This window comes from Magnolia sinica, chromosome 8 (genome assembly GCF_029962835.1).
Source record: "Magnolia sinica isolate HGM2019 chromosome 8, MsV1, whole genome shotgun sequence".
Classification (NCBI taxonomy): domain Eukaryota; kingdom Viridiplantae; phylum Streptophyta; class Magnoliopsida; order Magnoliales; family Magnoliaceae; genus Magnolia; species Magnolia sinica.
Window position 1 is genome coordinate 89,240,812 of NC_080580.1, and position 26,310 is coordinate 89,267,121.

Here is a 26,310-nt window from a genome sequence, read left to right on the forward strand (position 1 = left end):
TGTTTATTGATGATATACTTATATACTCTAAGAGTCGGGAAGAACACGAGGAACACTGCGAGTAGTCTTGGATATTCTGAGGAACCAGTTGTTTGCACGGTACAAGAAGTGTGACTTTTGGAAAGAGGAAGTCAAGTTCTGGGACATGTGATGTCCAAGGAAGGAATAACTGTGGACCTCGCTAAGGTAGCCGCGGTTCAAGACTAGGAGCAGCTCGGTTATCGAGGTGAGGAGTTTTCTTGGTCCGGCAGGTTACTATCGACGATTCATTCAGAACTTCTCCAAGATAGCCAGATCGTTCTCAGTTGACATGAAAAGATCTAAAGTTCGCCTGGCATGAGAAGGCGTAGCTTTTCAGAGTCAAGGACAAGCTAACGTCGCTCTGTGCTAGTATCGCGAGAGCAACGGGTTAAGTATACTATATACACCGATGCGTCTCACGTTGGTCCGGGTTGTGTCCTTATGCAGATGACAGGGTGATTACTTATGCCTCGAGATAGTTGAGGAAACACGAGGAGAACTATCCTACTCACGACCTAGAGTTAGTTATCATCTTTGCACTAAAGCTCAGAGACATTACCTCTACGGAGAGGAGTTCGAGCTCTTTTGTGACCACAAGAGCCTCAGATACATATTCACTCAACGGGACCTGAAAGGCGGCGGCGATGGATGGAAACCTTAAAGGACTTCAAGTTCGAGGTTTCCTATCATCCGGCAAGGCCAACCTTATGGCACACACATGAGCCACAAGAAGGCATTGACATTTGTGGCTCCGATAATAGCAGAGTGGGACATGGTAGAGTTCGTGCGAGACTTCAAGCAAGAAACTCACCGTGGAGGAGCCATATGAGAGCATCGCACACGTCCACGTGCGGCCACTTATTGATGATAGGATTATCGCGGCTCAGAAAGACGATGAGCTATTGGCGAAGATGAGAGAACAAGCTAGCGATGAGGACACCGAATGGAGAGTTGGTACGGATGGGGGCTTACGTTACCATGGTCGCCTATGCATCCCAAATCTTCACAATCAAGCGAGAAGTTCTCGAGGTGCGCATAATTCAAAGATAGAGATGCACCTTGGAAGTACAAAGATGTATCGCGATATGAAGAGATCGTCTTGGTGGGACAACATGAAGGCCCACATAGCGGATTACGTGTCTTGTTGTCTCACATGCCAGGTTAAGGCCGAGCATCACCGACCTCTTAGACTGCTTCAGCCATGCCCATAGCCGAATGGAAGTAGGAGTTTCATTTTAGGGAGTTTCATCTCTGGGACTACCGAAGACGAGGAAGGGACATGATTCCATTTGTGTGATCGTGGATCGGTTGACGAAGTCGGCTCACTTCCTCCCGATTAAAGTTTTAAACTCAGTAGACAGTTGGCCCGGTTGTACATCAAGGAGATTATGCGTCTACATGGAGTTCCCTTGGAGAGCGTGTCCGGACCGAGACACACGATTCACATCCATCTTCCGGACTCGCATCCAGAAGCAATGGGTGTGAAATCGAAGTTCAGCACCGCGTTCCATTTACAGACCGACGGGTAGATGGAACGGGTGAATCGATTTTGGAAGATATGTTGCGAGCTGGCGCTGGATTTCAAGGACAGTTGGGAAGACTGTCTTCCTTATGCAGAGTTCGCCTATAACAACAGCTTCCATGCGAGTATTGACATGGCTCCCCTACGAGGCACTATATGGGCGTCCGTGTAGGGCACCGCATTCGGGCGTAGGTTGGCGAGAAAAGCCCGATTAGGCACAGAGTTAGTTCGCGACCTCAAAGAAGATCGACATTATTAGGCACCGACTTCTGATAGAGTAGACATAAGAGCTATGCCGATACGAGACGGCCACCATTAGAGTTCGAGGTTGGGGATCATGTATTCCTTAAAGTTTCCCCCATGAAGGGAGTCCTTCGGTTTGGTAAGAAGGGGAAGCTCAGGCCTTGATTCATTGGCCCATTCTAGATATTTGATCGAGTGAGGGCGGTAGCGTACCGCCTTGCTTTATCCACTCCACTCGTAGGCGTTCACAACGTATTTCACGTATCCATGCTAAAGAAATTTGTTCCCGATCCTTCCCACATTATCAGATGGGAGTAGGTCCAGTTGAGCGAGGGCGCTACTTATGTACTGCGACTGACGCGTGTCTTGGATAGGAAGGAACTGGTGCTGCGTAGCAAGGTTATCCCACTTGTGAAGGTACTGTGGATGCACCACACGGAGGAAGAGGCTACTTGGGAAACAGAAGCCGAGGTTCGAAAGAACTACCCTCAGATTCTCGAGGAGTATGAAAAGGTACTAATTTCGAGGATGAAATTTTTCTTTAAGGGGGGTAGATTGTAACGTCTCAGAAAAAAATCTGTACAAGGACCCGAGTACCACCTCAGGCAAAAATCACATAGGACCAAAACCTTTAGAAATTATGTTAATATTATCAAGTGTTAAACTAGAGTGCTTATGAAATTAGCACTAATCGCTTTAAATATGATTTGCAAGACCAAAAGCATGCATAATCATTGACGCTACATTACCCTGAAATCTAGAATCCATCCTTAAACCCGGTTACTCTCGGGAGCACACCGAAACTCCGTATTAGACCTGGACCGTACGTCGAAAGTCCGATAATCGCAAAATTATAAAGTTATGACCGCATTACTGGACTTGACAATCCCCTCGAAAATCAAGTCTTAATTATGTCTAGAAATGCACAATTTGAGCCGGAGCAAAGTGTGTGAGAAATGTGAATATCTTTAGAAATAAAATCTAAATTTAAGTAATCCGAGTCGTGTCACTTGCGGGCCAAATATAAGGATTCGCATCGCCGAATATGACCCAAATACACCCTCGGATCGGAAAAATATCCCATACATGGCAATGTACTTGTGGCCCGATCGAGTGACAGTGACCGTTAAACTAAAACTAGTCCGCCACGGTCGATCTGTAAACTCGATCGGAGCAAAAATTCAGCCTGACCTAGATCCATGGTCAGGGAGCTTAAGTCCGACCGCATGTGGAAAAGGGGCCACCAAAAGTGCTCCATTGGGCTGAAACAGACGTCCTTTGCATATAACCTAAGTATACATTGGCCCTGGGGCCATTTCCATCAGACCCAGGCCTATATAAGGGCCTTAAACCCTCTCTCTTATATTTCACACGAATTTTTTAACCCTAAGAAAGAGAGGAGAGGAAAAGGAAAGGAAAGAGAGAGAGAGAGAGAGTTGGAGATTCATCTTGGGAATTGATCCCGTTGCTCCACGCACTTAACCACTGTTATCGTATCGTTATTCCAGCGATTCCGACGCCGTTCTTAGGTAAGAAAAACCTAACCCTAACCTGTTTTAGGGTTTCAAATCATGTAAGTGATGAAATAGTTAACTTATTTCGTACTGCAAGTTGCCATTGTGCTGTAGACAAAGACTCAGTATACAAACTGAGTTCGATACTTGTTTACGAGCGTAAGGTGCGGACTATAAATGCTTAGGTTATGGTTTTCAAAGCTTTTAATGTCAGTTAATGATTTTTGACTGACTTAAATGCTATCACATACGCTAGATACGATGTTTCTGTATATTACACATATATAAACTATGTTGCTTTTAAATGCATTCGGTGCGTTTGTTGAAATGTTTGAATGGATGCGGAATTATAAATTGTGCTTGCCATGATTATTGCATGCAAATACATAATTGTTGTGTACTTGACAACTCCTTGGCGAAATGATTTGTCCTAATATATGTTGTAACCGACATACATCATGTATGTTGAAAGGTGTAGTCTAAGTGTTCGATAAAATGTCTGAAAGAGTAAGTGTTTGTTAAATTGTATTTTTCTAAGGGTGTTGAGATGAGATTCTCAACTACCTTGGTTATATGTATAAATTCCTTCATGTGACTAAAATCTAACTGCGTGATTTATGTATGAAATACATGCGTAGGATAACATGTTTAATATGTGTCCTTATAAAATGCTCAAATGATTGTAATACTTGAAATATTTGTTCATTACTGTTTTGACTATCTCATGTGATTGCTTGTTGGAATTGAGTGTGATTGGGACTATTATATAGTCCAGGCAATCGGTAACAGATCCTGGGTTGGTGACTGAGGCTGTTTCGCCACACCGAATGTATTCGACGAATCTCAGTCGTATGTTGTTGTCGACAGTGGTTAGGCCACGCAGAATGCTTACGCACTCCATGTCGATCAAGTCAATGTGTGCTCATACCAGTCGAGCTCGTCAAGTAACCCGATTGACCCGATGTATGTTCACCATATATGGACGCTACTGCTTGAATCTAAGGTACCAAACTCCCTAGTGAAAACCCCTTTAACCTTGGTACCTCGATCCGTTAAGACTCATGAGCTGAGCATGGTGGTATGGGACACCATGGTAGAGCTGTCGGCCTACACTAGGGTGACAAGCCTCCCCGTAGTGACCAATGAGCAACCCAAACTCGTGAGCTAAATACGGTGGTATGAGACACTGTATTTGAGCTGTCGGCCTACACTGATAAGGTGACGAGTCCTTTGTAGTGACCTAGAGCATACTCTAAGATCGCGTAAAGGCGACGAGCCTTTATGTATCAACAAGAGTACATACTAGGCATGTACTAATAAGGTGACGAGCCCTTTATAGTAACCTAGAACCGTAACATCGTATGAGATTTACTAGGACTAACGACCCTAGAATGGATCATTGTTTGAGAATTGATATAAGGGAGGTACCTTAGCTTTCCAATCCTGCTGTATGAAAAGGACTAATAAGAACTTGGTAATCACGCTCATGCACTGCATTACGTGTGCGTTTGGCGTAGCAGGTCAAGCACTGAGGAAGTGTTTCATGCGCGATCGTGAGATGAAGTCGCTGAGGGAGCGCAGGCGAGGGCATGCATCATTATTTCATATCATTCTTGCATTAATCAGAGTATTTAGGGATGTTTGATTGTATTAGGTTGTCATTACTGCTTGACTGAATTGATAACATATTAACCTTTGCTTTATTATTCCACTGAGTTGATCACTCACTCCCACGTTACGGGATGGTGTTGTACACACTAACCAGACTCTGTTGTAGGTTCAAATGACGGCATAGCCTGCGAGGCGGAGCCGGACTTTGAGGATGATGAGGAGGCATTCTCATATATGCAGTATTCGGGCGGGTTCTCGTAGACAATTCTGAATCGGCAGGGCTTCAGGGTTCATGCTTGTAGAGGACTACCACTCTTTTGACATTTTGTATTTTGAATCAATACTTGTAACTATTTAACCTGGCAATGTATTTATACTTTGGGGACTTACAATGATTTATATATTTTATACTCTGTTTACAGTCTTCTGCTTGCGCAAATTCAACTATCCTTGGAGTGTGATTCGCTAATTTAGTTTAATCTCATTCATGTTTTATGTACTAATATGGACAACATCAAATTATCATTATATACGTTGCATAAATGATGTGTTGGAACTCGGGAGTTGGGTACCTGCTTGACCCCCGATTTTCAGGGCGTTACAGTACATCAAGTTGAACCGAGTCGAGTTGGCCTCAAATCAACTTAGCTCGGCCACTAGCTGACCTCAACTCGAACTCGGCTCGGCTCAGTCCTCAAGCCTAATTGGCTAGCTCGGCTCGGCTCGATTAGCAGCTCGAGCCGGTTCAAGCCGAGTTCAATCTGAGTTCGCCTGTGCTGCATTTTCACGAACACCTAGACTGCACCTTCAAATCTCACTATATTTAAGACTTATCATTCTACGTGTAATTTGAATTACGTATATTTCACATATGCAATTTTTAAGTAATTTCTAAGGGCATGTGTATCCATCTAACTCTGCCAGAGTATCAAAGTTTCTCTCCTCTAAAAAAGATTACAAGCGATCTGAGTATGGTACATTCATGATAGGGGGCCATCAGATCAATGGCTTTGATGAACCAACCATGGGCCACACACCAGGGAAATTACCACATTATTATTATTATTATTATTATTTTCTTGTTAGGAGCATTTGGTTGTACCAAATATCATGAAATTTCGTGAAGTCGTGTTTGCAAACACGACTTCCACAGTAGATAATTCAAAATCAAACAACGTGCGGAAAAACAAAGATGCATGGATGCATACCATACTCCAAACTGCAGTATTGTTGGGGTGGTTTTTCTATTATGTTCATCGCATTTACTTCAAATCTGAACCGTCCAATAGTGGGACCGACTGTAGATTGGTCATAAACAGAAAATCAGATTGATCAGATAATCCCACTTACGTTTAATTAATAGATGTTGATTTGTTGAATTTGGGAACCCATTAGATGCCTCATCATCAGGCACGCTAGAATCATACTTTTTTTTTTGTAATTTTTGGCTCCGGCCCACTGTCTTACCACCTCCTTTTTTTTTTTTTTTTTGTTTTCTTTTTTTTTTTTACACACTTACACACCCCACACACTCACGCTAGTGGAATTTCACCACCTATGGATACTTGAACCCTTGACCGGGTGTTGAAACTCCTGAGAGTCTACCACCCAAGCAAGCCACTCCTGTCTTAGCACCCTTAAATCAATGCCATTAACTTAAACCATTTCCACTATAGGGTAGATCTCAGCCGTTGAATTCCTCCCATTCTCCTCCCTCCCACCGCCGAGATCCTTGTCCTCGCCTGAGATCTCCTCGAGCGATTAGTCGTTGGTCTCCGGCAACATGAAAGTGAACAGACATCCGATGAAATTCACCACCCGGTTGATCTTATCATCGTTCTTGTCCACATGGAGTATTGTGTATCTCTAGACGACGAAGGCACTGATAATGGCCCTCGCCTTCCCAGCAGTTGCCGATATCCCATGACAGGTGGACCAGAGCCTCGCCAGGAACAGCTCAGCCAGCAGGATGAATGTTGTACTGTGAGGCCCAAAATTCGCAAAGAAGAAGGTAAGCCCATAGCGCAAAATCCCGACGGGGATTGTCCGTCGCAAGAATTGCCCCTTACCTCACTGTACCGCCATGAAAATGGACATCATGAGAAACCCGCCGATCTGGATCACAAACCGTCCAATCTGATCAATAAGGAAGACAGTAAACCAGTTGCCCGGGACAGTGGCGAAGAGCACCACCAAGAACATGGCCCTAGAGATCTTATACACTTCAATTGCATTCATTTTCTGAGCTTCTGGCAGTAGCCCCATAATTGGGTATTTTATGTGGTATGGTCCATTTGAGGTTTGGATCTGCCTATTTTTGGGCTCATGCAAAATGGATGGATTGCATGGATAAAACACCATACATCATGGTAGGGCTCACAGCTTTGACACCGGATAGCTAGTTGGTGTCCAGGTCACCATCCAAACCACGTCCCCGTGATACACGCTATGTGAGGCCCATTTCTGCAACACTTATTCAACTGCACGGAAAAGTTATTCATGTGCCTGGAAACTTGGTTCACATCATGCATGGAAGTTATTCATCTTACTATGGGGCCGACCGTGTTGTTTGTATGCCTTGCCATGTTGACAGACTGAAATATACCTTGTATAGCTATCATACCTTATATAGTTGGTTGTATAGGTAGAGGATTCCGATTTTATTTCTTTCCTTGTATAGATGTTGTAATCTTTATATATTCAACCCCTTTGGGTTGTCTCAAATACACAAAAGCTTTCGGCTCCTCTCGGTTTACATGGTATCGGAGCTCTCCGATCCAAATCCGGCACCACCTGTCAGTCCGACCGACCCTGCGTCGTCCGGCCACCCCTCTTGTGTCGTCCGGCCACCCCTCGTCCGGTGCCCTTTGTTCCGATCATCCCTCTGCTCGTCTAGCGCCATCTGCTGCTCGTCCCGCGCCCCTGTTGTAGATCCGACCACCCCTTCTCGTCGACCACCCCTCTGCTCGTCCAGCGCCACCACCTCTCTAATCTCTCTCCCTTTGCTCGTCCGACCAGCCCTACTCATCCGACCGGATCGCCCCTCTACTCGTCGACCGGCGTCGCCCTCTGCTCGTCCGACCAGCCCTGGTCCCATCCAGATTTATTCTGTTGCTATTGTGTCGCCAGATCTCGACTATCCCGATCCAACACCAAATCTCACTTATCCAGATCCGAGATCCACTATTGCTTTGCGATTCCGCCGATTCGTATCTACATTTTCCGAACAAGAGCTCATGTTGTTGTTCTTATTACGCCGATTCTAGACATCTTACCCCTGCTATACGGTACACCTAAAATATTCTTCTGCTACAACTCTTTGTGCTTTATATTAATTCCGATTAATGGACAAGAACTTATCACGTACAGGGCCCCAAGGTATAGTTTTGATGGTACCAACTATTTGCTATGGGCCATCCATTTTCGTAACTTCCTCAAGGGTCGTGGTTTGTGGGGACTAATTGATGGATCTCTTTACTATTCCTACTTCCACAGATGCCGATAAATTGGCTGATTGGGAAATGAACAATGGACGGATTATTACCTGGATTCTCGATTCGATCGATCGGTCCATTGCTGTTGGCCTCACACCTCATCGCACGGCTAAGGCAATGTGGGAGCATCTTCAGACAATTTATCAACAAAGTAATGCAGCCCGGTCATATCGTTTGGAACAGGATCTCGTTAACCTTACTCAGGGTGATGACAGTATTCAATCATTTTACTCTAAAATTGTCACAATTTAGACTGAGATGGCCTTGAAGGATCTAATATTTCCTCATGACTTTAGGATTTTCCAAACTATGCGCAAGAGTGCACAAGTTCGCCAATTTCTTATGAAGCTACGTCCGGAATTCGAGCATTGTCGGGCTGCTCTCTTGAACTGTAGCCTTACTCCTTCATTGAATTCAGTTATTAATGATCTATTGGTTGAGGAACAACGACTGAAAGTTCTCTCTCTTCCTTCCTCAACTCCGGGATCATCTGATATGGTGCTTGCTGTGACCACCACTACACCAACACGTGGTTCCTCTCCTTTGACTTGTCGTGGTTGCAACAAGGTGGGTCATGTTGTCGCGCTCAATGCAAAGAATGGTGCGCTTATTGTCGACGAACTGGTCATGGTATTCAGGACTGCCGTACACGTGCCTATGCATCTTCTTCCGGCCGTGGACGTGGTGGTCGTGGTCGTGCTCTTTCTACTACTGCTGCCACTAGTGATTCTACATCTACCGTTTCTGCGAAGATCTTTCATCTCCGTTGACTCTGCGATGCTCCAAGAAATCGTTCAGGCCCTTGCGGCCAGTATGTCCGGTATATCCCCATCTTTTACATGGTTCTTCAATTTGGGTGTTTCCAATCATATGACCGGTGTGTTGTATCCCATCTTCGTGACATTCGTCCCTACACCAAAAATCAGTCCTATTTCTTCTGCGAATGGCACTAGACTACTTATTCGGTTTGTTGGATCATTGACTTTCTCTCCTTCTGCTCATCGCCAGTTCACCCTTCGTGATGTGTTTCACGTCCCTAACCTCTCCTTCAATTTAATTTCAGTTGGTCAACTCACATCAAATAACTGCTTAGTCATATTTCTTCCCAACTGTTGTTTTGTGCAGGATCTGGCGACGAGGAAGGTACTTGGGAGGGGTAGGTGGCATGGTCATTTGTACGTGCTGGATTTTGATCCATCTGTCACTCCGGCTCGTTGTTTCTTTTCTTCTTCTTCATCAGATATTTCTTCGGTAAATAAATTGTGGAAACTATGGCACTTTCGCCTGGGTCATCCACATTCCGATCGGTTACTTCAGTTAATTTCGTCTGGCATGTTAGGGAATATTTCTCTTAATAAAAATGATTTGGATTATTCTTGTTCTTCCTGTTGTCTTTCAAAAAGTAAGTGTGTTCCATTTTCCCTAAGTACTACAAAATCATCTTCTATGTTTGAACTTGTGCATACGGATGTCTGGGGTCCTTCACCAATTATGTCTCTCTCCGGGTTACGATACTATGTTATATTCATTAATGATTTCACACGTTACACTTGGATTTACTTTCTGCAATCGAAGTCACAGGTTTTTGAAAAATTCAAGTTATTTCACTCTACGGTGAAGACTCAATTTCGGGTTTCAGTTCAAACTCTCCGCTCTGACTCAGGGAGGAATATCTCTTAACTGATTTTCATACATTTCTTCAAGGGCATGGAATTATTCATCAAACCACCTGTTCTGATACTCCACAACAGAACGGGGTGGGAATAGAAAAATCGTCATATTGTTGAAACCGCCAACACCCCGATGACAACTATGAGTGTTCCTCGTTCTTTCCGGGTGGAAACAATGTTACATTCTGTCTACTTGATTAACCGGATACCAACCAAATTCTGAACAGTAAATCTCATTACTCTGTTCTCACCGACTTACCTCCTTCCTATTTCACATTTCGTGTTTTTAGTTGTATCTGTTATGTTCACCTGGCTTCACGTGAATGTAACAAACTATCTCCAAAATCAGTCAAATGTATGTACTTGGGATTTGGAGGGCTGTTCAAATTTGTAAGATTTATGATTGTTCACTCCCCAAGTATAGGGTTGTGATGTAGTAATAAACTCGGTACGACCGAGGTCGAATCCACAGGACTGAAACCTGTACGTTATCTGAAACCAAGTAGAACTAGAACTAGACTAAGATGTGATCTAAACCAACTAGAATTTAAGAAATAATTGTGGAATAATTATCTCAAAACTTTAAGAAATTCAGAGGAAGGAAACTAGGGATTCGGAGGATCCACTTGTAGGGATCGGGGAGATCTTATGCTTGCATCATGATTTATGTTTCATCTTCCTTTTGGGCAAAGTTCATGATTGTTTTTCTGAGAGTAATCGTTTTATGATATGGGAAGAATTTTTTTACGAATTCTCTCTGCATGTCGTTCCATGTGCCAATGGATCTAGGACGCAGTGAATGTAACCACGTCTTAGCTTTCTCTTTTAAGGAAAAAGGAAAGAGTTTCAGCCTAATTATATCCTCAGATACATTAGGAAAACATAATGTAGCTATAATCTCATCGAACTCTTTCAAATGTAAATATGGACTCTCTGATTTAAGTCCATGGAATTTGGGAAGGAGTTGGATAACTCCTGGCTTGATGTCCATTTGTCCTGTGTTTTCAGGAAAAATCATGCATGAGGGCATACTCACTCCCGCCGGTTGTAGATAATCTCATAAAGTACGAGGCGAGGGTGCCTGATGCACCTCGTTCTCATCTTGGGTATCCTCCACCATGGGTGGAAGTAGAGGAGGTTGGTCTTCAGCCATAACTTCAATTAACTCGGGGGATTTCGAGCGGTGTCTAGTCCTGCGATGGATAGTCAACCCCTCAACTAATCCTCCTTCAGTCAAGAGACGTCGAGTGTTGTCACGGGCCCACTTGGGCATGAAACACTCGCAACCCTCAATTAAATTCAAAAACCTAATCCTAAAAAAGGAAAAGAAAATCTAGAAAGAAAGAGAGAGTTGGAAAGAAATTACCAAATTGGAGTCCTAAGTTAAAAACCTGCAAAATAAAACAAAATAAGTTAGATTCTAAAAAGAGAAGAATGATCCTTTAAAAGAAAAATAACAGTAAATTAATTTCTAAAAGAAGGTATTTTTAAAAGAAAGTGGAAATTTCTAAAGTAAATTAGGAAAGATCTAAACTAGAAATTAAATTATTAACAGAGAACTTAAAATTAGAAACTAGGGAAGGACCTTACCGAATTAGAAATTTCTTTCTTAAAGGATTATATAATAGTTAGGTTAGTTTCTAAACAAAAATTCTAAAAATAAATTAGAGACAAATTAGATTTTAAAAGAGTTAAATTAGAAAGTTACTAAAATAAGAATAGAAAGTTAATTTCTAAAAAGGAAAGAAATAACCTAATTTTTAAAAATAAACTATTTCCTACAGAAGGGAGGATACTAGAGTTAGAAAATTTCTAAGATTTAAACCTTAATTCTAAAAACAAAAGAAGTAGAGAAATTAGGAAGGAATTACCAATTTAAGAAACTTATGTCCAGATCCTATAAAACAGGAAACAAGTTAAGTTCTAAAAATAGAATAAAATAAAATAAAAACTTTTAGCCTAAAGTTAGTAAAATCCTAATTCTAACCTAATTCTAAATCTAATTAATTTCAGAGAATCGTAACCGTCAGTCCCCGGCAACGGCGTCAAAAACTTGTTCACACCCCAAGTGCAGGGTTGTGATGTAGTAATAAACTCGGTAAGACCGAGGTCGAATCCACAGGGACTGATACCTGTACGTTATCTGAAACCAAGTAGAACTAGAACTAGACTAGGATGTGATCTAAACCAAATAGAATTTAGGGAATAATTATGGAATAATTATCTAAAACTTAAGTAATTTAGAGAAAGGAAACTAGGGATTCAGAGGATCCACTTGTAGGGATCAGGGAGATCTTATGCCTGCATTAAGATTTATGGAAATCAAACTGAACCTACTTGATCTGGTTTTTAAGAGATGAAAAGTATATGAATTAGAATGGATTCCATCATCTAACCATGCCCAGGAGACAAAGCAAACAACAGGATTAAACTAATTACTAACTAATCAACAATGTATGAAGATCAGGAAGGGGACTGTCATCCTACCATGCCCATGGGACAATGATGAACAACAGGGGTTCCTGACTTCATAAACATAAAAAGGGAAAAGAAATACTCAAAGCCATTACAAACCCATTGTAATTTCAGTCACAACAGACTATAAAAGACTAAGAAAAATATTCCTTTGATAATCAACTATATCAAATTCAGTTTATGAATTAAAGGCACACAGTAAAATCTCCCATCTCGCTACAGGCTTCACCTCTTAGCCCTAGCTAAGAGGTTTAGCCAAGCATGATATGGGCTAAATTCCAATTAAAAAGAAGAAGAAGAAAAAGAAAAAGAGGAAGAAGGAGAACCGAGCCTTGTCCAGCTTCTGTCCACGTTCCAGCCCAAACCCAAGCCAGCCGTACGTCCTTCTCTGTTTCTCTTTTTCTTCCACGCTGCCAGCAGCCAAACCAAGCACAAAACCGGCACCAAGCTCCTGTCCCAAAAAAGGAAAAAAATCGGATCTCTCTCTCTTGCAATCGTCCAGCCTCCTCCCTCCAACCCTGCTCTCTCTCGATGCCAGCCCTCCAAACTTCCTCTCTCCTTTTATCCTTCCTGCAGACGGAGAGTGCCAAAGACCCGTTTACGCACGGCAGCGTCCGTGTTCTCCTTGGAGACTTTGTCTGCGTAAAACTTGCGCTGAGCTGCTGATGGGGCCCATAATCGGTTTTGTCAACGAAATCCATGCCGTCCATTGGAATCCTCGTGGAAATCCAGTCAGGAAAAAGTGATTTTGGCAGGTTCTTATATGGCCCACTGGATATTGTATTCCGCCGTTCATCATGAGTTTCGGCGGTCGAAATCCGCTACACGTTGATTCCTAGAAAACTTCCACCTAGGTGATGGTTCCAAGCTTCTTTGGAATCCACTAAATGGTCCAGATTGAACCGATCGCCTCAGAGAGTGGCCCACAACGATCCGCCGCAGGCTCTGTTGCGAAACAGAGCCTGCGTGTTTGAGCGCTGTTATGGTCGGTGGACCCCACAGTGATGTATTTTGAGAAATCCATTCCGTCCACTAGGTTCAGGACGAAAAACCCTCTGAAAATGAGTATTTTTTGGAGAAAATCGGTGTGGTCCATAAGCTTGCTTACTCCGCCGTCCATCTGATGTTTATCAGGTAATCTGCCTTTGTGTGTGTGCATGGGCCAAAAAAGAAAGCTAGGCGACGGTGTTAGTCACCTTGCAGAGCATATGGACGGTTCTGATCGTCGAAACCAGTGATGGATGGGGCCCACTACACGAAAACGGACGAACAGCGTCCGCCCGCTGTTCTCTGTATGCGAGAAGGATCGGGTCTGACCGTCCGGTGCGGCGCGGGCAGCGGTGCACTATGTACACGCGCTGTGCATACGGAGTCCACTGTGACGATCATGAGGAATCCGCTCTGTCCATCCGCTTTGACACGTGGTTTAAACAGTCTAGAACAATTTTGAAGCATATCCGGATATCAGGCGGACCCCACATAATGATTAAAGGGGCTGATCTGTCCGTTGGGCCACTTCCACAGTGATCCAGGGGCTGAAATTTTACGTGTATGGTTTATTTATGGTCCTCAAGCCACGTATGAAGTTTCGAACTGATCAGATGGTGGGAACCCTATGATCTTGCATTCTCGACACTTTTCAGGCCACTTGAGCTTCAATTCCTCGATTTTCTTGGGTCCCTGATGTGTAATTCTGTTGATCTTGGGTCTCTGGAGTCCGTCCCATGCTTTGGTGTCATTAGAGCGTTAAGTCTATGCTTTAAACACCCTTTTTCGGTCCAGGCTCGTACATACACTCTGCATTACAAACACGATTAATCAGGCCATTAAGCGGTATCATGCGTGTAAATTTATGCAACAACTGGTTCTGATATGCAATATTTGACCCTCAACACAACTCCCAACTAGCATCTTGCTAGTCCCGAGCAAGGTATGCGAAAAATAAGTTGAGAATTACAGAACAATTTATAAACTCGAGTGATTTTTGCAGAGTAATCCAGATATGAGAATTTTTAGATTCATGACTGTTGGATATTACTTTCTCCTAGACTCCAGCGCACGGTAAACTTCATAATCAAGTTCAAAGTATTATTCCATTAATTAGAAAAATTCTAACCAATGAGATCTATGAATGTATAGTCTAATCTCGACTTGTCAACATTAAGATTCACCTCGATATTTAAGGATATCATTGGTAACAACTAAGAGAATTCACGATAACCCAACTTGGCTTACACATTATCTTTTTATTCTTTTAATTTTTTAATTTTTTTATTAGAAGTAACGCCAAGAAGAGGGATTAGATCCTCACCTATAGGGAGCAAACCTATGGTAAAGATTGTTCGCTCAATCTATTTGATTTCTCAAGTTGGTTCCTTTCATATTTAGTGATTACCAAATTAATCCTTTAATATCGAACTGAAACCTTAATATGCAAGCGAGATGTGTCCTACGAATTCATGACTCAATTAAAGTTTACAAATTCTAATAATGGATTAACAATTCAAACTTAGCTGTGAAATTTAATAGATGACTGAATCCAAGAGTCATAGATTACCAACATCACTTATCTTGTAATTCTAAATCTAAGATGGCCGTCAAAATCACTTCGAATTCATACAAAATTCCAGAAAAATTTAAAAATTTTCACAACTTTTGCTCAAGACCAAGAAAACGCTGATTAGGAAACCTAATCTCCCACCCCCAACCAAAAATCTACATTGTCCTCAATGTAAAAAGAAATAGACATGCAATGCACATGAGACAACGGAAAAATAGGAGTGATGGAAAGATAGTACCTGGACGAAAAGAATCAAGAGGCTTTCCAAAGATATCTACGTAAGAGCGGGTCAGCACCAGAGAGAAACCAACAAAAGTAAAATAAAAATAACAAAAATGAAATCCTACCTACACCACTTTCGCAGGTACTCTCGATTGCATTTAGCGTATGCAACAAGCCTTTAAACCCCTAGGTTACCCCTAGTGGACGAGTTGTAGTCTCGTGAGGGTTTGCAGTAATGTTACCCACAAACATTGAAGTAACTAACTAATAAAAATGAAAATGAACGAAATAAAAAGCAATACAATAAAGCAAAAGGCTGAGTTGCCTCCCATGAGCGCTAAGTTTAACGTCTCAGACTAGGAGATCAATCCTGGTAAACAGGATCAGTCAGAGGCATGGACCTGTCCTTTGAATCAAATTTCTCGACAAATGGTTTCAATCGATGTCCATTGACTTTAAACTCCTTGCCATTGTCGGGATCTCTTATCTCAACGGCCCCATACGGAAAAACAGTGACAATAATGTAAGTGCCGGTCCAACGAGATCGAAGCTTACCCGGAAAGAGATATAATCGAGAATTGTACAAAAGGACCTTCTGACCAGGCGTGAATGATTTTCGCAAAATGTGTTGGTCATGAAATGCTTTCATCTTGTCCTTGTAAATTCTCGAATTATCGTACGCATCATTCCGGATTTCCTCCAGTTCATTCAATTGAAGTTTGCGTAGCGAGCCAGCGTTGTCCAGATTGAAATTAAGATTTTTGATCGCCCAGTACGCTTTATGTTCCAGCTCCACAGGCAAGTGACAAGCCTTCCCATAGACAAGTCTAAAGGGAGACATTCCAATAGGAGTTTTAAATGCAGTACGGTATGCCCATAAGGCATCGGTCAATCGGATTGACCAATCCTTACGATCTGGGTTAACCGTTTTCTCCAAAATATGTTTAATTTCCCTATTAGAAATCTCAGCTTGCCCACTTGTTTGTGGATGGTACGGGGTGTTCACCTTATGAGAGATACCATATTTTTTCATTAAACTCTCGAAGGGTCTATTACAAAAGTATGAGCCCCTATCACTAATGAAGGCTCGAGGCGTTCCGAACCAAGAAAGGATGTTTTCTTTTAAAAATTTAATGACTGTGTGATGGTCATTGTTCCAGCACGGAATCGCTTCAACCATTTAGTAACATAGTCTACGACGAGCAATATATACAGATTCCCAACCGATTGGGGAATGGTCCCATGAAATCGATGCCCCAGCAAGCAATCAAATGCTTCAATGATAAGAATGGGATTCAAAGGCATCATATTTCGACGGGACAATGCTCCCAATTTCGACAACGCTCACAAGCTTTGCAAAACTCATGAGTGTCCCTAAACATAGTGGGCCAAGAAAGCCACACTGCAGAATCTTAGCCGTGGTCTTTGTAGAAAAGTGACCACCACAGGCCTGTGAGTGACAGAAGGAGATGACACTCTAATGCTCATCGTCTGGCATACATCTCCTTAAGATTTAATCTGGGCAATATTTAAATAAATATGGATCGTCCCAAAAAAAGTTGCACACCTTGGTAAAGAATTTCTTCTTATCTTGCGCAGTCCAATGTGTTAGTATAGAACCTGTGATAAGAAAATTAGCAATATTAGCGAACCAAGGTGAATGGGAGACTCTAAACAATTGTTCCTCAGGGAACATGTCATTGATATGGGTTGTCTCAAGGGAATCGAGGTATTAAGGCGAGAAAGGTGATCGGCTACAACGTTTTCTACTCCCTTTTTATCTTTAATTTTCAAATCGAATTCTTGGAGTAGAAGGATCCATCGTATCAAACGGGGCTTAGAATCATTCTTTGAAAGAAGATACTTAAGTGCTGCAAATCTGTATAGATAATAATCTTGAATCCGATCAAGTAGGACCTAAATTTGTCCAAGGCGAACACTACAACTAAGAGTTCCTTTTCCGTAGTCGAGTAGTTTACCTGGGAAGAATTTAAAGTTCTACTTGCGTAATGAATGACATAGGGCCTCTTATCTTTTCTCTGGCCTAGGACCGCCCCAAGAACATAATCAGAAGCGTCGCACATAAGCTCAAAAGGAAGGCTCCAGTCGGGTGGCTGCATGATAGGTGCAGTGGTTAACGTGCCTTAAGCTTGGTGAAAGCTTCCTGGCATTGCTTAGTCCACTCGTACGGAGCATCCTTTTGAAGAAGATTACATAAAGGACGAGAGAGAAGACTAAAGTCCTTTATGAATCGCCTGTAAAATTCTGCGTGTCCTAAGAAGGATCGCACGTCTCTGATGTTCTTGGGTGGAGGTAGGTTAGAGATAAGATCGATTTTTGCCTTATCTACCTCGATTCCTTTGGACGAGATGATATGCCCAAGGACAATTCCCTTCTGAACCATGAAATGGCACTTCTCCCAATTAAGTACCAAGTTCTTTTCTTCACATCTTTTCAGCACACATTTAAGACTTTCCAAGCACTTGCTGAAAGATGGACCATAAACAGAGAAGTCGTCCATGAAGACCTCTAGATATTGCCCTACCATATCAGAAAAGATACTAAGCATACATCGCTGAAAGGTGGCAGGGGCATTACATAGTCCGAATGGCATCCTTCGATAGGCAAAGGTGCCGTAAGGACATGTAAATGTAGTCTTTTCCTGGTCTTCAGGGGCTATCTCTATCTGGTTGTAGCCCGAATACCCGTCAAGAAAACTGTAATAGGAATGACCAGCTAACCTTTCCAGGATCTGATCAATGAATGGTAAAGGAAAGTGGTCTTTCCTCGTGACGGTATTCAATTTCCTGTAGTCAATGCACATTCTCCAACCAGTAGTGACTCTAGTTGGCACGAGTTCATTATTAGCATTGGCTACGATGGTGATTCCGGACTTCTTAGGGACCACTTGAGTTGGACTCACCCATTGACTATCAGATATAGGGTATATAATACCCACATCCAATAGTTTAAGAACCTCGGCCTTAACCACTTCCTTCATGTTTGGATTTAGTCTACGTTGTGGTTGCCGAGCGGTTTTTGCATTATCCTCAAGATATATGCGGTGAGTACAAATCGAGGGATCGATTCCTTTGAGGTCCGCTATCGTCCATCCCAGGGCTCCTTTATGCTCAATGAGAGTAGATATGAGCATACTCTCCTGTTCTTTCTCCAGGTGGGCAGAGATCACCACCGGGTATGTCTCATCTTGACCTAAATAGGCATATTTCAAATCAGAGGGCAAAGGTTTTAGGTCAAGCTTCGGCGGCTTGAGGTTAGACGGTAGAGGCACTACATCGGTTTGTGGCAATTCTTCAAATTGTGGCCTCCACCGGTTAACTTCAAGTACCGGTAATATCAAGCAAGGCACATGTCTCCCTAATCATGTCATCATCAAAATCATGGGAGTGGGCCAGGCACGTCTCTAGATGGTCGGAGGATAAGGTCAGGAGGTGTCGTATCTTCCACGAAAGAGTCAATCATGTTAATGTCGTGGAAATCGTCATCATCTTCTGAGTTACCGTTATTGAAAAAATGTTTGACTCCAATGTCAAATTTCCAAAAGACATAGTCATGATACCATTCCTGCAATTGATAATTGCATTTGACGTGGCAAGGAATGGGCGACCAAGAATGACGGGAATCTGAGTGCTCATGTTATTGATGGGTTCGGTGTCCAGGATGATAAAATCTACAGGGTAGTAAAATCTATCGACTTGGACTAACACATCCTCAATTATCCCTCTTGGTACACGAACAGAGCGATCAGCAAGTTGTAGTGTGGTTAGGGTGGGTTTTAATTCACCCAAACCTAACTGTTTGTATACCGAGTAAGGAATCAGATTGACGCTCGCTCCTAAGTCAAGAAGTGCGTGATCAATTCGATGGTTCCCGATTACACATGATATGGTTGGGCTACCGGGATCCTTGAATTTCTGTGGCACGTCTTGCTTCAGGATGGCACTCACTTTCTCAGTCAAGAAGATTTTCTTTTGAATAATTTTCCGTCTTTTGGTCGTGCATAAGTCTTTCAGGAATTTGGCATATGAAGGTATCTGTTTAACGACATCAAGTAGAGGAATGTTGACTTTCACTTGTTTCAACACCTCTAGTATATCCTGAGAGTTAGAGAGAGGTTTTGGTGAAACCAACCGTTGGGGGAATGGAGCAACTGGCTTCTCTAGAAGTTTCGGTTCTAATTTTTGTGGGGCCTCACTAGATTCATTATTGTTGTCCTCTTTCGGTTCTTAAGGCTTTTCGGGTCTAACCGGAAGAGTTTTATCAATGATCTTCCCACTCCTAAGAGTGGTGATGGATTTAGCATGCCCCATCTGATTTGAAGAGCTGGGATCATTAATCTCGTACTGCGGTTTAGGATTGGGGAGAGGTTGTGAAGGAAGCATCCCCTTTTCTATAACCGTCATACGAGAATCTATCTTTTGCATAAAATCTGTGATTCCGCATTGCCTAAGCCAACTCTTGTATGGGATTTTGAACCGGTTCCTCTTGAGGTTTCACTTGATTTGGATTTTGATTGAAGAAACCTGGAGGAGTCGCCGTCTGTCCATTCCTCCAACTAAAGTTTGGATGATTTTTCCAGCCAGGGTTGTATGTATTGGAGTTGGGTCCAGTAAAAGGTCTTTGATAATTATTTACGGCATTGGCTTGTTCATTCAATACTCCTCGAAAGGCAGGTATTGTAGGACAGTTTTCAGTTGTGTGAATGTTGCAATCACAGATGCTGCAAACAATTTCATTGACCTTATCCTTCTTTCCTTCCATGGCCTCAACTTTCCTTATGAGCGTAGTCACTTTACACTTGAGATCATTCTCTTCTTTCAAGAGATATAATCCACCTTTCTCCTTTAATTGAGTCGGCCTAGACGTGGTGTTCGCCATTGGGTAATAGTCCCATGATTGTGTTTTTTCAGCGAGACTATCGAGGTAATCCCATACCTCGTCAACATCTTTGTTAATGAACTCTCCATTACACATTGTCTCGACCATTTGGCGCATAGAAGATGTCAGTCCATCATAGAAAAAATTTGTAATGCGCCACGTTTCAAATCCGTGTTGTGGGCATGAACTGACCAAATCTTTGAACCTTTCCCAACATTGGAAGAATGTTTCATCTTCCTTTTGGGTAAAGTTCATTATTGCTTTTCTGAAGGTAATCGTTTTATGATGTGGGAAGAATTTTTTTATGAATTCCCTCTGCATGTCGTTCCATGTGCCAATGGATCTAGGACGCAGTGAATGTAACCACGTCTTAGCTTTCTCTTTTAAGGAAAAAGGAAAGAGTTTCAGCCTAATTGTATCCTCAGATACATTAGGAAAACATAATGTAGCTATAATCTCATCGAACTCTTTCAAATGTAAATATGGACTCTCTGATTCAAGTCCATGGAATTTGGGAAGGAGTTGGATAACTCCTGGCTTGATGTCCATTTGTCCTGTGTTTTCAGGAAAAATCATGCATGAGGGCATACTCACTCCCGCCGGTTGTAGATAATCTCGTAAAGTACGAGGCGGGGGTGCCTGATGCACCTCGTTCTCATCTTGGGTATCCTCCACCCTGGGTGGAAGTAGAGGAGGTTGGTCTTCAGCCATAACTTCAATTAACTCAAGGGATTTCGAGTGGTGTCTAGTCCTGCGATGGATAGTCAACCCCTCAACCAATCCTCCTTCAGTCAAGAGACGTCGAGTGTCGTCACGGGCCCACTTGGGCATGAAAACACTCGTAGCCCTCAATTAAAAACCTAATCCTAAGAAAGGGAAAGAAAATCTAGAAAGAAGGAGAGAGTTGGAAAGAAATTACCAAATTGGAGTCCTAAGTTAAAAACCTACAAAATAAAACAAAAATAAGTTAGATTCTAAAAAGAGAAGAATGATCCTTTAAAAGAAAAATAATAGTAAATTAATTTCTAAAAGAAGGTATTCTTAAAAGAAAGTGGAAATTTCTAAAGTAAATTAGGAAAGACCTAAACTAGAAAGTAAATTATTAAAAGAGAACCGAAAAATAGAAAGTAGGGAAGGAGCTTACAGAATAAGAAATTTATATCTTAAACGCCTAAAAAAAAGGAAGGTTAGTATATAATGAATAATTCTAAAAATAAATTAGGAGACAAATTAGATTTTAAAAGAGTTAAATTAGAAAGTTACTAAAATAAGAATAGAAAGTTAATTTCTAAAAAGGGAAAGAAATAACCTAATTTCTAAAAATAAACTATTTCCTACAGAAGGGAGGATACTAGAGTTAGAAAATTTCTAAGATTTAAACCTTAATTCTAAAAACAGAAGAAGTAGAGAAATTAGGAAGGAATTACAAATTTAAGAACTTATGTCAGGATCCTACAAAACAGGAAAACATGTTAACTTCTAAAAATAGAATAAAATAAAATAAAAACTTCTATCCTAAAGTAAGTAAAATCCTAATCCTAACCTAATTCTAAAACTAATTAATTTCAGAAAAACGTAACCGACAGTCAATTGGAAGAATGTTCACTTCACAAGTATAGGGTTGTGATGTAGTAATAAACTCGGTAAGATCGAGGTCGAATCCACAGGACCTGAAACCCGTACGTTATCCGAAACCAAGTAGAACTAGAACTAGACTAAGATGTGATCTAAACCAACTAGAATTTATGAAATAATTGTGGAATAATTATCTAAACTTTAAGAAATTCGAGGAAGGAAACTAGAGATTCAGAGGATCCACTTGTAGGGATCGGGGAGATCTTATGCCCGCATTAAGATTTATGGAAATCAAACTGAATTTACTTGATCCGAGTTTCAAGAGATGAAGGGTATATAAATTAGAATGGATTCCATCATCTAACCATGCCCAGGAGACAAAGCAAACAACAGGATTAAACTAATTACCAACCAATCAACAATGTATGAAGATCAGGAAGGGTACTGTCATCCTACCATGCCCATGGGACAATGATGAACAACAGGGGTTCCTGACTTCATAAACATAAAAGGGAAAAAGAAATACTCAAAGCCATTGCAAACCCATTGTAATTTCAGTCACAACAGACCATAAAAGACCAAGAAAAATATTCCTTTAAAAATCAACTATATTAAATTCAGTTTATGAATTAAAGGCACACAGTAAAATCTCCCATCTCACTACAGGCTTCACCTCTTAGCCCTAGCTAAGAGGTTTAGCCACACATGATATGGGCTAAATTCCAATTAAAAAGAAGAAGAAGAAGAAAAAAAAGAGGAAGAAGGAGAACCGAGCCTTGTCCAGCTTCTGTCCACGTTCCAGCCCAAACCCTGTCCAGCTTCTGTCCACGTTGCCAGCAGCCAAACCGAGCACAAAACCGGCACCAAGCTCCTGTCCCAAGCTAACGTCCAGCAGCCACGCCCCTACTCTTTGTCCCTCCCTTCCGTTTTCTCTCTCTCTCTCTCTTGTTGCCACCAGCCTCCTCCCTCCAACCCTTCTCTCTCTCGATGCCAACCCTCCAAACTTCCTCTCTCCTTTTATCCTTCCTGCAGACGGAGAGTGCCAAAGACCCGTTTACGCACGGCAGCGTCCGTGTTCTCCTTGGAGACTTTGTCTGCGTAAAACTTGCGCTGAGCTGCTGATGGGGCCCATAATCGGTTTTGTCAACGAAATCCATGCCGTCCATTGGAATCCTCGTGGAAATCCAGTCAGGAAAGAGTGATTTTGGCAGGTTCTTGTATGGCCCACTGGATATTGTATTCTGCCGTTCATCATGAGTTTCGGCGGTCAAAATCCGCTACACGTTGATTCCTAGAAAACTTCCACCTAGGTGATGGTTCCAGGCTTCTTTGGAATCCACTAAATGGTCCAGATTGAACCGATCGCCTCAGAGAGTGGCCCACAACGATCCGCCGCAGGCTCTGTTGCGAAATTGTGATGGTCGGTGGACCCCACAGTGATGTATTTTGAGAAATCCATTCCGTCCACTAGGTTCAGGACGAAAAACCTTCCGAAAATGAGTATTTTTTGGAGAAAATCGGTGTGGTCCATAAGCTTGCTTACTCCGCCGTCCATCTGACGTTTATCAGGTAATCTGCCTTTGTGTGTGTGCATGGGCCAAAAAAGAAAGCTAGGCGACGGTGTTAGTCACCTTGCAGAGCATATGGACGGTTCTGATTTCCGATACCTGTGATGGATGGGGCCCACTAATGAAAAACGGACGGATAGCATCCGTCTGCTATTGATGCGGAAGAAGAAGACGGGTCAGCCCGTCTTTGACCGGGCTGACCGTCCGGTGCGGCACGGGCAGCGGTGCACTATGTACACGCGCTGTGCATACGGAGTCCACTGTGATGATCGTGAGAAATCCGCTCCGTCCATCCGCTTTGACACGTGGTTTAAACAGTCTAGAACAATTTTGAAGCATATCCGGATATCAGGCGGGCCCCACATAATGATTAAAGGGGCTGATCTGTCCGTTGGGCCACTTCCACAGTGATCCAGGGGCTGAAATTTTACGTGTATGGTTTATTTATGGTCCTCAAGCCACGTATGAAGTTTCGAACTGATCAGATGGTGGGAACCCTATGATCTTGCATTCTCGACACTTTTCAGGCCACTTGAGCTTCAATTCCTCGATTTTCTTGGGTCCCTGATGTGTAATTCTGTTGATCTTGGGTCTCTGGAGTTCGTCCCATGCTTTGGTGTCATTAGAGCGTTAAGTTCATGCTTTAAACACCCTTTTCGGTCCAGGCTCGTACATACACTCTGCATTACAAACACGATTAATCAGGCCATTAAGCGGTATTATGCGTGTAAATCTATGCAACAACTCAAAAGGGTTTTCGATGTTATGATCCTGTTTCTTATCGTGTTCGGGTTTCACGACGTGTTGTTTTTCTTGAACATATTGCCTTCCATTTATCTCTTCCTCCTCCGCACACTCCAAACTCTCCTGGTCTAACCGCCTTTCCTGACATTACTTTTGCCTCGAGTACTCTCCCTCGTCCGTTGCAGGTTTACTCACGTCGACCACGTATAGATCCACCACCTATTACTCAACCTAAACCTACTTATCTGTTGTAAATCCCGAACCTACCTCGATACGTCATTTCGCTCGTGTACATCGACAACCTATTGCTCTATGTCTTCCATGAATGCTACTTTGAATACTGTATTATTTATTCCTACTTCATACACTCAGGCAGCCACTCATGATTGTTGGAAGAAGGCTATGGCAAAAGAACTTGTAACATTAGATGATAATCATACATGAGACATTGTCACTCGACCCATTGACCAACAAATAATTGGTAGTAAATGGATTTATTCTGTCAAGCTCAAGTCCGATGGATCATTGGATCGATACAAGGCTTGACTTGTCGCTCGGATACAAACAAGAATACGGAATTGATTATGATGAGACTTTCGCTCTCGTGGCAAAGATGAAAACTGTTCGTACTCTTCTAGCTATATCTTCTGCTGTTCGCTCATGGCCACTCGCTCGGATGGATGTGAAAAATGCCTTTCTTCATGAAGATCTCCAAGAAACCGTATATTTGAAACCTCCTCCTGGCTCTTTAATCCACGACAATAAGGTATGTCGCCTAAAGAAAGCCTGTACGGCCTCAAACAAGCACCTCGTATGGTTCCAACGCTTTCACGATGTTGTTACGGTGCCGGCTTTACTCAAAGTGGTTATGACCCATCCTTATTTTTGCGCATCACTGCTCACGGAATTGTCATTGTTCTGGTCTATGTTGACGACCTCCTCCTGACTGGTAGCGATGCTATTGGCATCTCGGCTTTAAAGGAAGTTTTGCAATCCTCCTTCAAGATGAAAGACCTCGGCTATCTCACATACTTTCTTGGGCTTGAAATTTCACGTTCTAAACGTGGGATCCTGGTCGGCCAGCGTAAATATGCTAAGGATCTTCTCGCTTTGGCATCATTGACAGATCAGAAAATAGTTCAGACTTCCTTAGAACTTAACATTCATTATGGCCGCGACGATAGTGATCTACTTGCACGGCCCGACTTATACCGCCGTTTGGTTGGGAGTCCGGTTTACTTAACTATGACTCGCCCTGATATTGCCTACGCCGTCCAAGTCGTCAGATCAGTTTGTTTTTGCTCCTCGGACTCTTCATATAACCTGCAGTGTTACGCATCATACGGTACCTACGTGGAACTCCGAATCGATCACTGTTCTTCTCCTCCACGACGACTCTGAACCTTCGTGCTTATTCGGATGTTTTGATTGGGCTGGTTGTGCTCTCACACAAAGATCTACCACTACTGTGTTTTTCTTGGCATTTCTCTCATCTCTTGGAAGTGTAAGAAGCGGGCCACTGTTTTCAAATCAAGCACGAAGCCGAGTATCGAGCGATGTCTGCTGCGTGTAGTGAGCTTGTTTGGTTACGTGGACTTCTTTCTGACTTGGGCATTCCTGTGCAGAATCCTACTCCACTCCATGTTGATAATCTCAGTGCCATTCAGATTGCCTAACCCGATTTTTCATGAACGGACGAAGTATATCGAAGTTGACTGTCACTGTATCCGTGAAAAATTTCAGTTTGGGCTCATTTCTCTACCACATGTTGCATCCCATGATCAGATTGCAGGCATTTTCACCAAGTCCCTAACTTCTGCACGTCACTTATTTCTCGTTGGCAAACTATTATTTGTCGATGACCCGCATTAGTTTGAGGGGGGATGTTAGACAGACTGAAATATACATTGTATAGCTAGCATACCTTATATAGTTGGTTTCCATAGGTAGAGGATTCTGATTTTATTACTTTCCTTGTATAGATGTTGTAATCTCTATATATTCAACCCCTTTGGGTTGGCCGATTGTGTTGTTTGTATGCCTTCTGACAAGCGTATCTGGTGAGCCCTGCCATGATGATCAGCTTGACCCGAAAGTCAAGTCAGTTCCAATCATCACATGGGCTACAGGTTTGGAGGTTTTTTTTTTTTTTTTTTGGTGTATTGTAGTTTTCTAAGGTGGCCCACCTGATG

At 42.4% G+C, this 26,310-nt stretch overlaps 1 non-coding gene and 1 pseudogene across 1 annotated transcript; one reads left to right on the forward strand and one right to left on the reverse strand.

Annotated features, from left to right (window-relative positions):
* Positions 1-6,061: 6,061 nt before the first annotated feature.
* LOC131253638 (low affinity inorganic phosphate transporter 8-like) overlaps positions 6,062-26,310 on the reverse strand; it is a 79,908-nt pseudogene continuing 59,659 nt past the window's right edge.
* LOC131254527 (small nucleolar RNA R71) lies at positions 20,398-20,504 on the forward strand. The gene has a single exon (XR_009175641.1). It is a non-coding gene; the product is annotated as a small nucleolar RNA R71 (small nucleolar RNA).